The following is a 13998-nucleotide window of genomic DNA, read 5'->3' on the forward strand; positions in this document are numbered from 1 at the left end:
ATGCTTCTGCCTCCTTTGTCGAATATTAATTGACCATAGAATCAGTTTTTTTATCTTCACATAATAACTTGCTGGAATTTTGTTTGGGATCACATTAAATCTATAGATCAAGTTGGGAAGTCTTAAATAATATTGACATAATAAGACTTGACTTAATTCTTTTTAAAAATATATTTTATTGATTATGCTATTACAGTTGTCCCATTCCCCCCTCCTTGACTCCCCTCCACCCTGCACACCTCTTCCATTCACATTCCCTCCCTTTAGTTCATGTCCATGTGTCATAAGTTCTTTAACTTCTACATTTCCCATATTATTCTTGCCCTCCCCATGTCTATTTTCTACCTACCATCTATGCTACTTATTCTCTGTACCTTTTCCCCCTTTCTCCCCCTCCCACTCCCTTGTTGCTAACCCTCTATGTGATCCCCACTTCTGTGGATCTGTTCCTGTCCTAGTTCTTTGCTTAGTTTCTTTTGGTTTTGTTTTAGGTGTGGTTGTTAATAATTGTGAGTTTGCTGTCATTTTACTGTTCATATTTTTTATCTTCTTTTTCTTAGATAAGTCCTTTAACATTTCATATGATAAGGGCTTGGTGACAATGGACTCCTTTAACTTGACCTTATCTGAGAAGCACTTTATCTGCTCTTCCATTCTAAATAAAAGCTTTGCTGGATAGAGCAATCTTGGATGTAGGTCCTTGCCTTTCATGACTTGGAATACTTCTTTCCAGCCCCTTCTTGCCTGTAAGGTCTCTTTTGAGAAATCAGCTGACAGTCTGATGGGCATTCCTTTGTAGGTAACTGTCTCCTTTTCTCTTGCTGCTTCTAGGATTCTCTCCTTAATTTTTATCTTCGGTAATGTAATTATGATGTGCCTTGGTGTGTACTTCCTTGGGTCTAATTTCTTTGGGACTCTCTGGGCTTCCTGGACTTCTTGTATGTCTATTTTCTTTGCCAGATTAGGGAATTTCTCCTTTATTATTTGTTCAAATAAGATTTCCACTTGTAGCTCTTCCTCTTCTCTTTCTGGTACCCCTATAATTCAGATGTTGGAATGTTTAAAGATGTCCTGGAGGTTCCTAAGCCTATCCTCATTTTTTTGAATTCTTGTTTCTTCATTTTTTTTTTTGGTAGGATATTTCTTCCTTCCTTCTTCTCCAAATTGTTGATTTGAGTCCTAGTTTCCTTCCCATCACTATTGATTCCCTATACATTTTCCTTTATTTCACTTAGCATAGCCTTCATTTTTCTCATCTAATTTGCGACCATATTCAACCAATTCTGTGAGCATCTTGATTGCTAGTATTTTGAACTGTGCATTGGATAGGCTGGCAAACCTCTTTGTTGCTTAGTTGTATTTTTTCTGGAGCTTTGATCTGTTTTTACGTTTGGGCCATTTTTTGTTTTGACGCACCTGTTACATATGAGGCTTGGAGCCTTAGGTATTCATCCAGATGGATGAGGTACCAACTCGTGTGGGGTAACCCACGTCACTGGGTTGTGATGCTGTACATGGGGGAGTGGTTTGAGAGGGAACAATGGCACTTGCTCAGCTCTCTGCCAGCTTTCAGTCACTTCCATAGCTTCCTACAGGCAAATTGGACCCCCTTTGTACTAATTCCCCTGTGGGCGGGATTGTCTACATTCTAGGACCCTGCAGGTCTCTCCAATGAACTCTCCTGTGAGGCTGGAGGTTTCTCCCGGCACCTCAACCCTCACAGGTGTTTTCAATCAGTGGTTTGAGACTTTAATTCCCCGTGCTGGGACACTGGATTGTGTGGTTTGTGTTGCTTCCCAGTTTCTCCTGGCTTATCTGCGTGCAAATGTAGGACTACCCAGTCCACCAGACGCCTTACATGCCACACCACCTTCCACAATGCACTGCCTTGCTGTGTCCATCAACCACTGCTTTGCTGCAAGCCCTCTCAGCCCCTGCTGCCTGACTCTGCCCCTCCTACCAGACTGGTTGAATGTGTCTTCTTTAACTCCTTGGTTGTCGGATTTCCATACAGTTCAATTTTCTGTCAGTTCTGTGGGTTTTTTTTAATTGTTGTTGTCCTTATTTTGGTTGTGCAAGGAGGCACAGTGTGTCTACCTATGCCTCCATTTTGGCCGGAAGTCGACTTGACTTAATTCTCATCTGTGAACATAAAATCTGTATTTACTCAGAGTTTCTTTTATTTTTTTATCTTCAAAATGTAGCTTTCCTCATATAGACTCTGTATATATTTTGTTATATTTACTCCTAAATACTACACTTTTGGTGCTAATGTAAATGGCATTTTATTTTTAATGTAAAATTTCAACTGTTCCTGCTAGTGAATATCCATTCATTTTTTTAGAAGTTGCAGAACAGTGATATTCTATCGTTACTTCTTCACTTAATGGCTGCTTTTCTTCTGTATAAAAATATCCCCCTCATTACTCTTTAGTTATTTAGAAGTATGGCTCATTTAGGAAAGAAAAGTACAAATGTTTGATTGTTTCCCTTATTTACCAGTTTTTCGAAAGTACTGGTTTGGTTCCCTAACACCTCCAATTTTGACCAATGAGGTTTTTTTAAGTATTAGTATCGAAATATTTTATTTGTTTCAATGGATTGTATTTACCATTCTTATTGCTGCTCAAACTGTCCCTTTGACAGTAGGGGTCTTTTCAATTAACATCTAAGATGACTGTATGGTCTTTGATAGTTTTAAAAATTTCTCTATGTCTTAGATGGCTGAGGCTCATCCTCTATACATCCTCCCTCCAACTTATAACCAGTCATTTCTCCAGGGAGCCCATGTTCTTTTTAGCAGAAAATGATGTTTAGAAATCACTAAGAAATGCATTTTTGTCATTGCAGTGGTAGAGCTGGGAATTATACATTTTATTTGTTTAGGATAAAATGTATCATGACTTTATACTGATAGTCTGTACTTACTGGTTTTGTAAAAAGTTTTCCTTTCTTTCATGCTGAAATTACTTAATTCCACAACAGACACACAATAGTCTCAGAATAACAATGTCAATGTTATTACCAGTAATGTGTTTATGGACCACAGTTCAGGTTGTTGTTTTCTGTTCTAGCCCTTGTCCTGAGGGTCTATCCCATTAGAGACAGATGATAAAATAATGGTGTTGCAAAGTTTTTCTCGTATAGTTGCTGGTGGTGTGGGTATGCCACCAAGAGGATATAGAGTTGATTTGTTTCCATTTGAGTTGGCCTTTTAAAAATTTAGGCATTTAAGAATAGTTACCTGCATTTGTATTTTTGTGTGTCTTTTTCTGTTTTTTGCCCATTTCTCCTTGAAATGAGTTCCTAGAAGTGGATTGCTACTTCAAAGGGCAAATGCATCTGGAACTTTGCTGGGTGCTACCAACTCCCCCTGCAGGGTCACACCATTTCACATTGCATTGGCAAAAAACTCAATTCTCTTCCTTAAAGTTTCATCTTTTATATTCATGTGAAGTGTGTCAGGGTGTTTTGTGTTTTCTTATAGCATATTTTGTTTTATCCTGGCAACAACCCTAGAAGTTAGGTATTCTCATCCTGACTTTGTAGGTGGGGAAACTGAGACTCCAGATTGCTGAAGTCCTGCACGCAACAGGAAAGGAGCTGACTGCATCTCAGGCTCCATGCTTGGCCATGAAGAGGCAACACAGTGTCCTACCTCCAGAGCCCAGGCAGCTCTCTACTTGCCTGCCTGTGAGTTTTGTTTGAAGCTGTGGCGATTTGCCAAGTCTGCTCCAGCACAGTTCAGAAGTGTGGGACAGGTAACTCACCCTGGGGCATCTCTCAGTCAGTGGGTTCCACAGTCCCCTCCGTCCAGTGGCACAGTTCTAAGATCCATCTGAAGTATTCCTCAGGGGACTGCAGTGAGCAAGAGCCAGCTTTCACAGCAGTAATCTGCTGAATAATTCACCTTTTAGTGGCTTTTCCATCCTCCCTGTCTCACTCTTGGATTCCCTTTCTCTTTCTTCCTGGGATCACCATCCAAATAAACAAACTGGGCTCATGTCCTTGATGTTGGCTTTGTTTCTGGGGAAACCCAAACTAGTTAAACAGTAACAGTATCTGTCTGACTCAGAGCCATGCTAGGCTGGACTTCCCACAAGTGGTCCCAGCTTGGTAGACTACAGCTTCATCTTCCCTGGGATACAGCATGCCCACTGCCACAGAGCCATCCCAGAGCCAATTCATGGCCAGCTCCTCCATCACCATGGTCACATCACACTGTTGGAACAGGTTTCAGGAAGTCCAGTTCTATAAATGTCCTCTCTGCAGTGTTTGCTCTGGATATTGTCCTACCTTACCTCACCTCAATTGCCCCAAACCATTGCTTTGTCTGAGCTAAAAGGCTATGTCTGAAATTGGACCATAGGCTCTTCATCACTGGACAGAGAGGGCACTGTACCATGGCTCCAGGCTGGCCTCAGCAGTCCTGGGTTCAGAAGGTGTTTGCCCACAGTGCTGTAGCATTTCTTGGTGTCTGGAAGGGAGCTGCTGGACACAGGGTCTCCTTGGTATAAAACCCCAGTACCTACCAGCAATGCCAATGAAGTTGTCTAGGTGACCTTGATTGTCTAATGTCCTCTACAAAAGCTGTGTAACCCAGGAGAAAGGTGCCTGAAATTGTCCAGCTTAGTGGAGATTACCTATTTCAGAGAGAGGTCATTCCTCAAAGGTCTAATGAGAGGTACACTCTCATCATATATGGTCTGGCCTGGTTGGTTCCCTTTGGGGCCACATACTCAAGGCCCTTCATACTCATGGGACAATTCCTCTCCTGGGACACCTGAAACATTTTTTTATCGCCTCACACCACCCATGTAAACTTGACATAGGCAGAAAGGTTTCTCTCTTGAGGGTCTGTTCTTCTCACCTTTTCCTTTCCCAGCTTGGTGTGACCACTCTGGGCCAATATTTGCTAGAGACTGGTATACTAGGAAATTCTGAATGCTAGCCTACTGATTAAAAGCAATGTAGAAATTTACAGGTTCAACTGCAATTTGATGATAGACAACTGTATCTGGGAAGAGAGAGAAAGGAAAAAATGCTTTTCAAGAGTGTTCAAGAATCTGAATTTGTGTTTGATTATCAGAAGAAAAAGTTGGTTGGTGAGTTAATGGGCTGATAGTCACCCTGTCTCCCAATCAACATGTTCCAAGAGGGCTGATAAATTAAAAAGAAAAACCTCTTTGCCCCAAGATCAAATATAGCCTGGACCTACTTGATGGTAATTAATAAAGTGAGTGAGCAAGGGAAATGTGCAGAGAGACTAGGGCAAGTTTCTTTGAATTGGGGTAAGAAGAGCCATACAAATGAGGCTCTGGGGCCACTTCCACCTTCATCACAGCAGACACTGCAGCCTGCTTGGCTGCATCAGCACTCTCTTTCCCAATGGCCCAGGGCATGTGAGCAGATCTGACTGCAACTTTGTGATAAGTGACTTTTTAAAAATTGGAACCTGTGTTATTGGTGGTCTGCCCTAACAAAGCCTTTAGCAAAAGTTTTCTATGTAGCAATAACAATGACCCTTTGATTTAGTTGTTAAAGTCATAGATGGGTTGCAGAGAGCAACAAGTCACTGTGGATATGAATTCAGGAAGATTAATTTGAAGTCACATGATTCATATCATCTCCACATTTCAGAATCATTTTCCAGAAGCTCAGGGTTCATTCTGTCCTCTGTCTTGCCTCATTCATTAATTGTGCCATGACGTCAGTGACCACCCAGACAGTGATGGATTCCAAGTCAGCTTCTCCACCCACACCTCTCATCTGCGTGTCTCCAAATGTCTGGACCACATTACTGCTTGGAGATTTCATGCCACCCAACCTGCAAATCTGGTCCACTTATGGCAAATGCCACCACATCCATCAAGTTAAACAAGTTAGAAGTGTTCAAGTCCTCACAGACACACTCTTTTCCCTCATCCCCCTGAATCTGCTTATTCTATATATAACTCTTACATCTATCCCCCATATTCCCAACTGCCCTGCACCCACTTTCTTCATTCCAATACCAAGCATTCATGGCTAAGTTGCCTCCTAACTAGCCTCCTTGCCCTCTGCCTTTGTATCTCCCCAACTGTCTTCCACATGGTCCCCTGAACACCTTTTCTATGTGTAAGTCTGATGGCGTTACCTCTTCTTAAAACCTTTGGTGGGCTCTGGTTGTCTTTAGGATAAAGACTGGGTTCTTAAAGGGGGCTTCCAAGTTTCTATCATGTCAGGTCCCCATCAGCACCTCTTCTGGCTCTTCTTGCTTCGGCCACACCTGTCCCTTCTGCACAGCGCATCACAGGGTCATGTTCCTACCCCACCATTCTTGGCACAGGCCACTCCTGGATCCTTTCTGACCTCGCTCATCCCTCATGTCTCAGCTCAGTCACAGCCCTGTCTCAGCCACACCTTCTTGGACCCTCAGCCTAGGCCAGGAATCTTGTCACCTGCTCTCAGAGAGCTGCGTCACTGGGGCTAACCCTCAGCCCAGTTTATAATTATACATTTGTATGTATTATTACTTGGTCCCCTATGTCTCTCTTGAGAGCCAGGCCTTCATAAGACCAGGAACTGTCTCTGTTTTTACCATCATGCCCTCAGCCACTTGACAATATGCCTCCCAAATACATGCTCAATTGAGTGAATAAAGTCTCCAGAAAGGGTCTTTGATGTCTGTGCCAACTCATCAGAATCTTCTAAAATAGGCAGCTCTTGCCCTAATTGGCATGGCTCAGTTAGTTGAGCATCATCTCACAAAGCCAAAGGTTGCTTGTTGGTCAGGGCACATGCCTAGGTTGCAGTCTGGTCCCTAACTGAGGCACAAGCAAGAGGTGACTGATCAATATTTCTTACACATAGGTTTCTCTCCCTCTCTTTCTCCCTCCATACCCCTCTCTATAAAAATAAAATAAAATAGGCAGCTCTGAAAAAAAAGTATATATTTGATGCCATTGAGAAAAATCCTAACAGAAAAGAAAGTAAGTCTTGATCCCTGAGCTGTCACTGAGGTGGGTGCTGAAATTGCAATGACATCATGGTGATAACGATGTGGAAGATTTATTGCTGAGCGCGTTGGTGTGTGCACTGCACTGTCTCCTCTGTTCCCCATGACTGTAACTCCATGGTAATTATTGGACTGGTTATTTGTTAAAACAACATAGACACAAATTTCAGGAGAGAGAGAATTGGGTGCCATTGCAATGTGACCTGCTTCAAGCAGAAGATGTTGAATACATTGAGATTTACTTCCATAGATTCAGAGTTAAACCTGAATGAATAATACACCAGGTCATGCAGTTAGGTCTACAGAGAATGTGTGTGCCCATGGAGCTGATAAGAACTCTGAAACCAGCGATTCTTCAGAATGGGAGAAACTAGTTAACCTCCACATACTGTGATGACCTCAGGGGAACCTCAGTCAGAGTTTGCAAATGTCACAAATTGAAAGCTGGTGCCCTGGATTAGGTAAGCAAGGGTCAAGAACACAGTGGAAAGAGGTGGAACATGTGTGTGCATACATATTTCTGTGTTGGCTAAGAAAGAAATTGTAGGTATATTTTAAGCCTTCAATTTGAGCACATGACTCCTCCATTGGCAGTAATAGAAATTGAACACCCCAACAAAAAGCAGAAAATGCACACTAATCCCCAGTGTAGAGTATAAGTTAGTTACATAAAAGAAAATGGAACCAAAGATTTGCTCAGCTCGTCTAAAAATGAGGAAAACACCTTGAAACATTAATAAGCATTGCCTACTAAAAACTGGAGGGACCAAGAAATGGAACATGGCACACACAAGTCCAAACCATTCTCTCAGTCTTGTAATGCTGATGACTGTGGCATTAATCTCCAAGCAGTGTGTGTCACCCAGTTCTGATTTTTATGGTTGGAACGTCGTATATACAAATGGACATATTTTTGGAATTGGATACTCAAACTGACATAGCTAAATAAGAAAAGTACATTCATTCAGTTTAGCTTCAATTCACTATAGTGCCATCTTCCTAATGTTTTACTTAATTTTTTAAAAATATATTTTATTGATTATGCTATTACAGTTGTCCTATTTTCCCTTTTTTATTCCCCTCAGCCATTCAACTGCCTCCTACCAGGTTTCCCCGCTTAGTTCATGTCCATGCGTTGTACATATAAGTTCTTTGGCTTCTCTATTTCCTACACTATTCTTAACCTTGCCCTATTTTGTACTGACTATTTATGCTTCTTATTCCCTATACCTTTGGCCCCACTCCCTCCCCTGTCTTCTCCCAGCTGATAACCCCCCATGTGATCTCCATTTCTGTGATTCTGTTCCTGTTCTTGTTGTTTGCTTAGTTTTTTTTGTTTGGTTTGGTTTGGTTTTAGGTTCATTTGTTGATAGTTGTGGGTTTGTTTTCATTTTATTGTTCATATTTGTGATCTTCTTTTTCTTAGGTAAGTCCCTTTGACATTTCATATAATAAGGGCTTGGTGATGATGAACTCCTTTAAGTTGACCTTATCTGGGAAGCACTTTATCTGCCCTTCCATTCTAAATGAAAGCTTTGCTGGATAGAGTAATTTTGGATGTAGGTCCTTGCCTTTCATGATTTGGAATACTTCTTGCCTGCAAGGTTTCTTTTGAGAAATCAGCTGACAGTCTGATGGGAACTCCTTTGTAGGTAACTGTCTCCTTTTCTCTTGCTGGTTCTAGGATTCTCTCCTTAATTTTAATCTTGGGTAATGTAATTATGATGTGCCTTGGTGTGTACTTCCTTGGGTCCAACTTGTTTGGGACTCTCTGAGCTTCCTGGACTTCCTGGAAGTCTGTTTCTTTTGCCAGAATTGGGAAGTTCTCCTTCATTATTTTTTCAAATTTAAGTTCAATTTCTTGCTCTTCCTCTTCTTCTGGCACCCCTATGATTTGGATATTGGAACATTTAAAGTTGTCCTGGAGGTTCCTAAGCCTCTTTTCATTGTTTTGAATTCTTGTTTCTTCCTTCTGCTCTACTCTGTTGATTTGAGTCCCAATTTCCTTCCCTTCACTGTTGGTTTCCTGTACATTTCTTTTCATTTCACATTGCACAGCCTTCACTTTTTCCTCCATTTTGTGACCATACGCAACCATTTCTGTGAGCATCCTGATTACCAGTGTTTTGAACTGTGCATCTGATAGGTTGGTTATCTCTTTATTGCTTAGTTCTATTTTTGGAGCTTTGATCTGTTCTTTCATTAGGACCATATTTTTTCTGTCTCTGTGCAGCTGTTATGTTTTAAAGGGTAGAGCTTTAGGTATTCACCAGGGCAGGGCAACCCACACCGCTGCTTTGTGGCACTGTATGTTGGGGAGGTGTCCAAGAGGGAACAATGCCGCTTGCTTGGTTCTCAGCCAGCTTTCAGTCCCTTCCCCCACTACCCACAAGTAAATCAGGCCCTTCTGGTGCTGATTCCTGGGTGGGTGGGTTCGTGTAGGTTCTAGGACTCTGTGGGTCTCTCTAATGAACTCTCCTGTGAGGCTGGGATTTTCTCCTGCGGCCTCAACCCCCACAGGTCTTTACAACCAGTTTTGAAGCTTTATTTCTCTGCACTAAGACCCAGGGTTGCATGGTCTGCCTTGCTCCCTCATTGTTCTTCCTGGTTATCTGCCTGCAAATGTGGGGCCGCTTGGTCAGCCAGGCACCACCTCACCTGCTTGGTCCTCCAGCCTCAGCCTTGCTACACATCCTCTCTGCCCCTCCTACCAGTCTGAATGAATGTTTCTTCTTTAACTCTTTGTCAGACTTCCATACAGTTTGATTTTCTGGCAGTTCTTGTTATTTTTTGTTTTTAAATTTGTCATTGTCCTTCTTTTGGTGTGTGAGGAGGAAAAGTGTATCTACCTATGCCTCCATCTTGGCCAGAAGTTTCATCTTCCTAATATTTTAAATAAAAAGATACTCTCACTCTGGCTAGGTAGCTCAGTTGGTTTCAATGTTGTCCTTATAAGCCAAGGTTGCAGATTCAATCCCCAGTCAGAGCACATGCAACAATCAACCAACGAATGAATAAATAAGTGAAACAACAAATCAGTGTTTCTCTCCATCTCTCTCTCTTCCTCTCTCTCTCTCTAAAATTAATAAATTAAAAGAACTATTTCTAATTTTCATTCATTTGGTCTATGCCATAAAGACACAACTGAATTAATTTTGGCCAAATTTTGACTGTTCTGACTCATTTAGGAAGTCAAGGAAGTGGAATGGGTTAGACAGATCTTTTCCCTCTATGAATTCTCCAAGTTGCCTGCTACTGGGATTTGTAGACATAAGTTATACCTACTTTCTTGGTTATTACATGCCTACCCTTTCACCTTAATCTCAGAAAGGGAATATCCTTGAAGTAAATCTGAGAGAGCAGCTCCCGAACCAAGCTGATTAACAGAATTGACTAGAAGCTTTAAAAACTTACAGATTCCTGGATCCCATCCCTGATCTGCAGAGTCAGAGACTCCGGTGGTAAGGCTGGTGACACGGTGCAGTCCAGATCTTCAATGGAAGATGCCTCGGCTTCTCTCCCAAGAGTGACCTGAAGGACATAACCACAGGGACATGTTCTAGCATTTTAGAGGGAGGTCAGTTAACCCTTGTGATAGCAACTGAATATTATCTCCAAGTCTAGTTCAAACTTTTCTGAGTCCTTAGAGCATTTTAATGTTCTTCACTTGGGAGCCATTCTAGTCCAGTGTATAACTGAGCATTCAGGTTTTAGTGTTCCTTGGGTGTCTCTGGGTGGCTACCTCCTAATACGAACATTCTAGCCACTCTGCTCTGCTTTCCCAAGTCCAGAGCGTTCTTCAAGGCCTGGTCAAACATCCACCTCTTCTGTGAAAACTGAATGACTGTATTAGCTTCTTCTTTCTCTGACAATCCCCTGAAGGAGTCGAGCCATAGCATTTAACACTTAATTGTTTTCTAATTGCTTCTGCTCTGCTCTGCTCCCTCACCCTGTTTGTTATAAGCAGCTGGAGGCTGGAGACCCCAGTGCCTTTAACGAGGTTGGCTGCTGGCTGGGTTCACATTGTGGCCCCAGGCACCCGACTGGCACCAAGCTGGCCTTCCATGAATATTTGTTGGATCAATGAATTTGGTGATAGAATGATCATTGAACACTGAATCAGAAAACCACAGCCTAAAATCAAATTACCCTGTAGTATGCCCTGTTCTATTTAATTCAATTAGTATTTGCTAAATATGTATCAAATGCTTCCTGCATGCCAGGCATTGTCCTGGGTGCTGGGGACATAGCAACAAATGTCCTTTATCATGTACTGAATGCTAACTTTTAAAGGAGGCTAAATTTGAGATTTTTGCAAATAGAATTGCTCTTCCTTATCCTGTACATGATGTAAAACAGGACAGAGATCAGTTCAGTAATTATCATAACTCGGAGAAATGGAAGTTGACAACCCAGTGCCTATAATTGGGTTTTGCAATATTATAGTTCAAATAGAAAGAACCACAGTGAGGATTGGTTTTCTTCCCATCTTCACCAGCTTTTCAGAGTGATAGAGGCTTCTGCAAAGTAGGCATTGTTACTCATTTTTAAATTCGGTATATTTTATATTAAAAGTTTAGCTCTTTGGTAGAGTGAGCTGGACAAGGCCACATCTTGCCCATTGGTCACTGGGGTCCTCTGATGTCGTCTCCTTGTGTGACAGAATTCTGGAGCCAAGATGTCAAGACCTCACTGTAGTCAGGTTGATCTGAAACCACTCCAGATATGATGATTTGGTTCATAGGAGTAATAGTATTTCTTTTGCAGAAACAAATGATTTTTTTCTATTCAAAGTGAATTTGGTTTTTAAAATACATCAAGTCTGTTTCTCCTTCTTGCTCTGTATTTCAACTAGAGGCATTATCTCTCTGTGCACATAATGGAGTCAGCAGCAGGCATTTCAGCCTGACCCAGGGCCACCTTCCCTTAGCACACACATCAGCTGCTCTGGCTTGTGGTAATTACCCAGCGAGATGATGGCAGGAGAGGAAGCCCACAGAGATTTCTACCACCAAGTAATTAGAGCCAGAGAAGTTCCACAGACTCTTAGTGCCACTTTGGGGAACAGGATGTTACAAATATTGTGGAACAATGAATCTCAGGAAAAGAGAGAAGACAGTGAGACCTGAATGAAAAAACAAAGGGAGAGAAATCAATACAAATGTAGGGATGAGGAGGATACGTAGAGGGGTGCTGAGAGAGCCATAGGTTTGGGTGGTTTACCACTTATCGAAGAAGACAACTGATGAATTCATTTAAAGGACCAGTGGTTTGCTCTGACTTTGTAGCTGTCTCTGAATAAAGGGGTGATTGTTTCAAGGGAATGCCAGTTTGCTAGGCAAATTGCTATCTGAATGACAACACCTTGTTTCACATTGACTGCCTTACTTTGGGAGCCAGGTGCTTGGATGTTGTCCCTGGAGTCCCCAGGATGAGACTTCACCTCATGGGGTCCTTGGGGCTTTATTTAAGTCCTCTTCTTCAGGATTCCAAGTCATTCTTCCTAGTAAAGGCATCTTGGTGATGTTTAGGTAGTTATTTTGAGGCATTCATAAAAGGGTTCAATTTCAACAAATGGTCTCTTCTATGAGGGAGGGGTCAGATAGGGCTGGCAGGGGCAGGGGAATGACTCATTTCCACTGTCATACTCAAAACTTGTTCATGCTCAAAATGCATACCGATTTTCTGCTTTCCTCGACTAGATATACCACTGCATTTACCACAACAAAAGTCAGACCTGTCCCTGGGTACAGTCCAGTCTGGATTTCTGACCACCTGGAAACCTGGAATTTCCTGATTTTATGTCATTAAATATTTTCAAAAAGAGCAATTATGATATGACAAAATAAACAAGACTTCATTTTTATACCTTTGTAAAACTCAATGATAAGTCAAATCAGAAAAATAAAATGATGGCAGTCTGTGCTGAGACTTTTGTTTTAGAAACTGGGTCACTTTAAAAGACCCTGGAAATCTTGAGCTATGTAGTCCAACTGGGCCATCTGTCTATCAATCATCCATCTATCTATTCTATATAATTTGTCATCTATCTATATCTATCTATCTATCTATCTATCTATCATCTATCTATCGCATATCTACTTTTGTAGTATTTGCTTCCTTGCAACTAGTTATCCCTGGAGTTCTGGGAGATTCTACATAATTCCCTCATATCCCACCTCAGAGGTCAGCATTGGTCTGTGATTCTTATCACTATTCCTCCAGACCTGGGCTTGTTCCTCAGTGCTTAGTCCTCCTGAAAATCTGTAAACTGAGGCCCAGCCACTTAGCACCTCAGTGGGGATGGTGATAGAACTATCTCTGTTTGATTTGGTCATTGTCACTTGTCTCAGGAACAACCTGTTATTTCCTCAGCTTGAAAACAATTCTACTTGCAAAGGTTTTGCCAACAGGCTGTCTTCCAGCTCAGTGTCAAGAGCAGCCAGCAAATGGCCTCCGGGGACCAGAGGCTTCTCTGTCCAATGGGGCCAGCCCTGTGGCCACAAGAAGCAGAGTGAGGGCTGGGCCCTGCGTGAAGTCTCACGCTCAGTGTTCACCTGCTTATTTGTCTCCAGAGCCCAGATCTCCCCTGGCATTTTCTATAAAGTCTTCTGCAGCCATGAGACAAAGGCCACAGTTCCTGGTGCTCCCCTCAGTGCTTTGTCCTTGGATCTTCAATTGTCCTTGCCTGGAGAGCATTTATTTCCATGCCTGTCACCCGAGCAGATCACAAGCAACCCTAGGGTAGAGGCTATGGGATTCATTCTTGTTTTTTAAAGACTAGAAGAACACTTAGGTCTGAAAAGCATAACTCTTATTTAGTGTTTGTGGCATAAATAAATGAAAGGATGGGGAAGATGGTGGCATGGGACACCTCTCTGACACTCATTGCAACTGATTCTCAAGTTTCCTCTTCTTCCCACCTCTGACCCATCCCCACTGAGAGCGTACAAACCTCTTGGTGGTTTGGGGTTTAGTGCCCCATATTCTCCATCCATTTT

This window comes from Phyllostomus hastatus, unplaced genomic scaffold (assembly GCF_019186645.2).
Source record: "Phyllostomus hastatus isolate PE091 unplaced genomic scaffold, TTU_PhHast_1.1 phas_contig_41, whole genome shotgun sequence".
Lineage (NCBI taxonomy): Eukaryota > Metazoa > Chordata > Mammalia > Chiroptera > Phyllostomidae > Phyllostomus > Phyllostomus hastatus.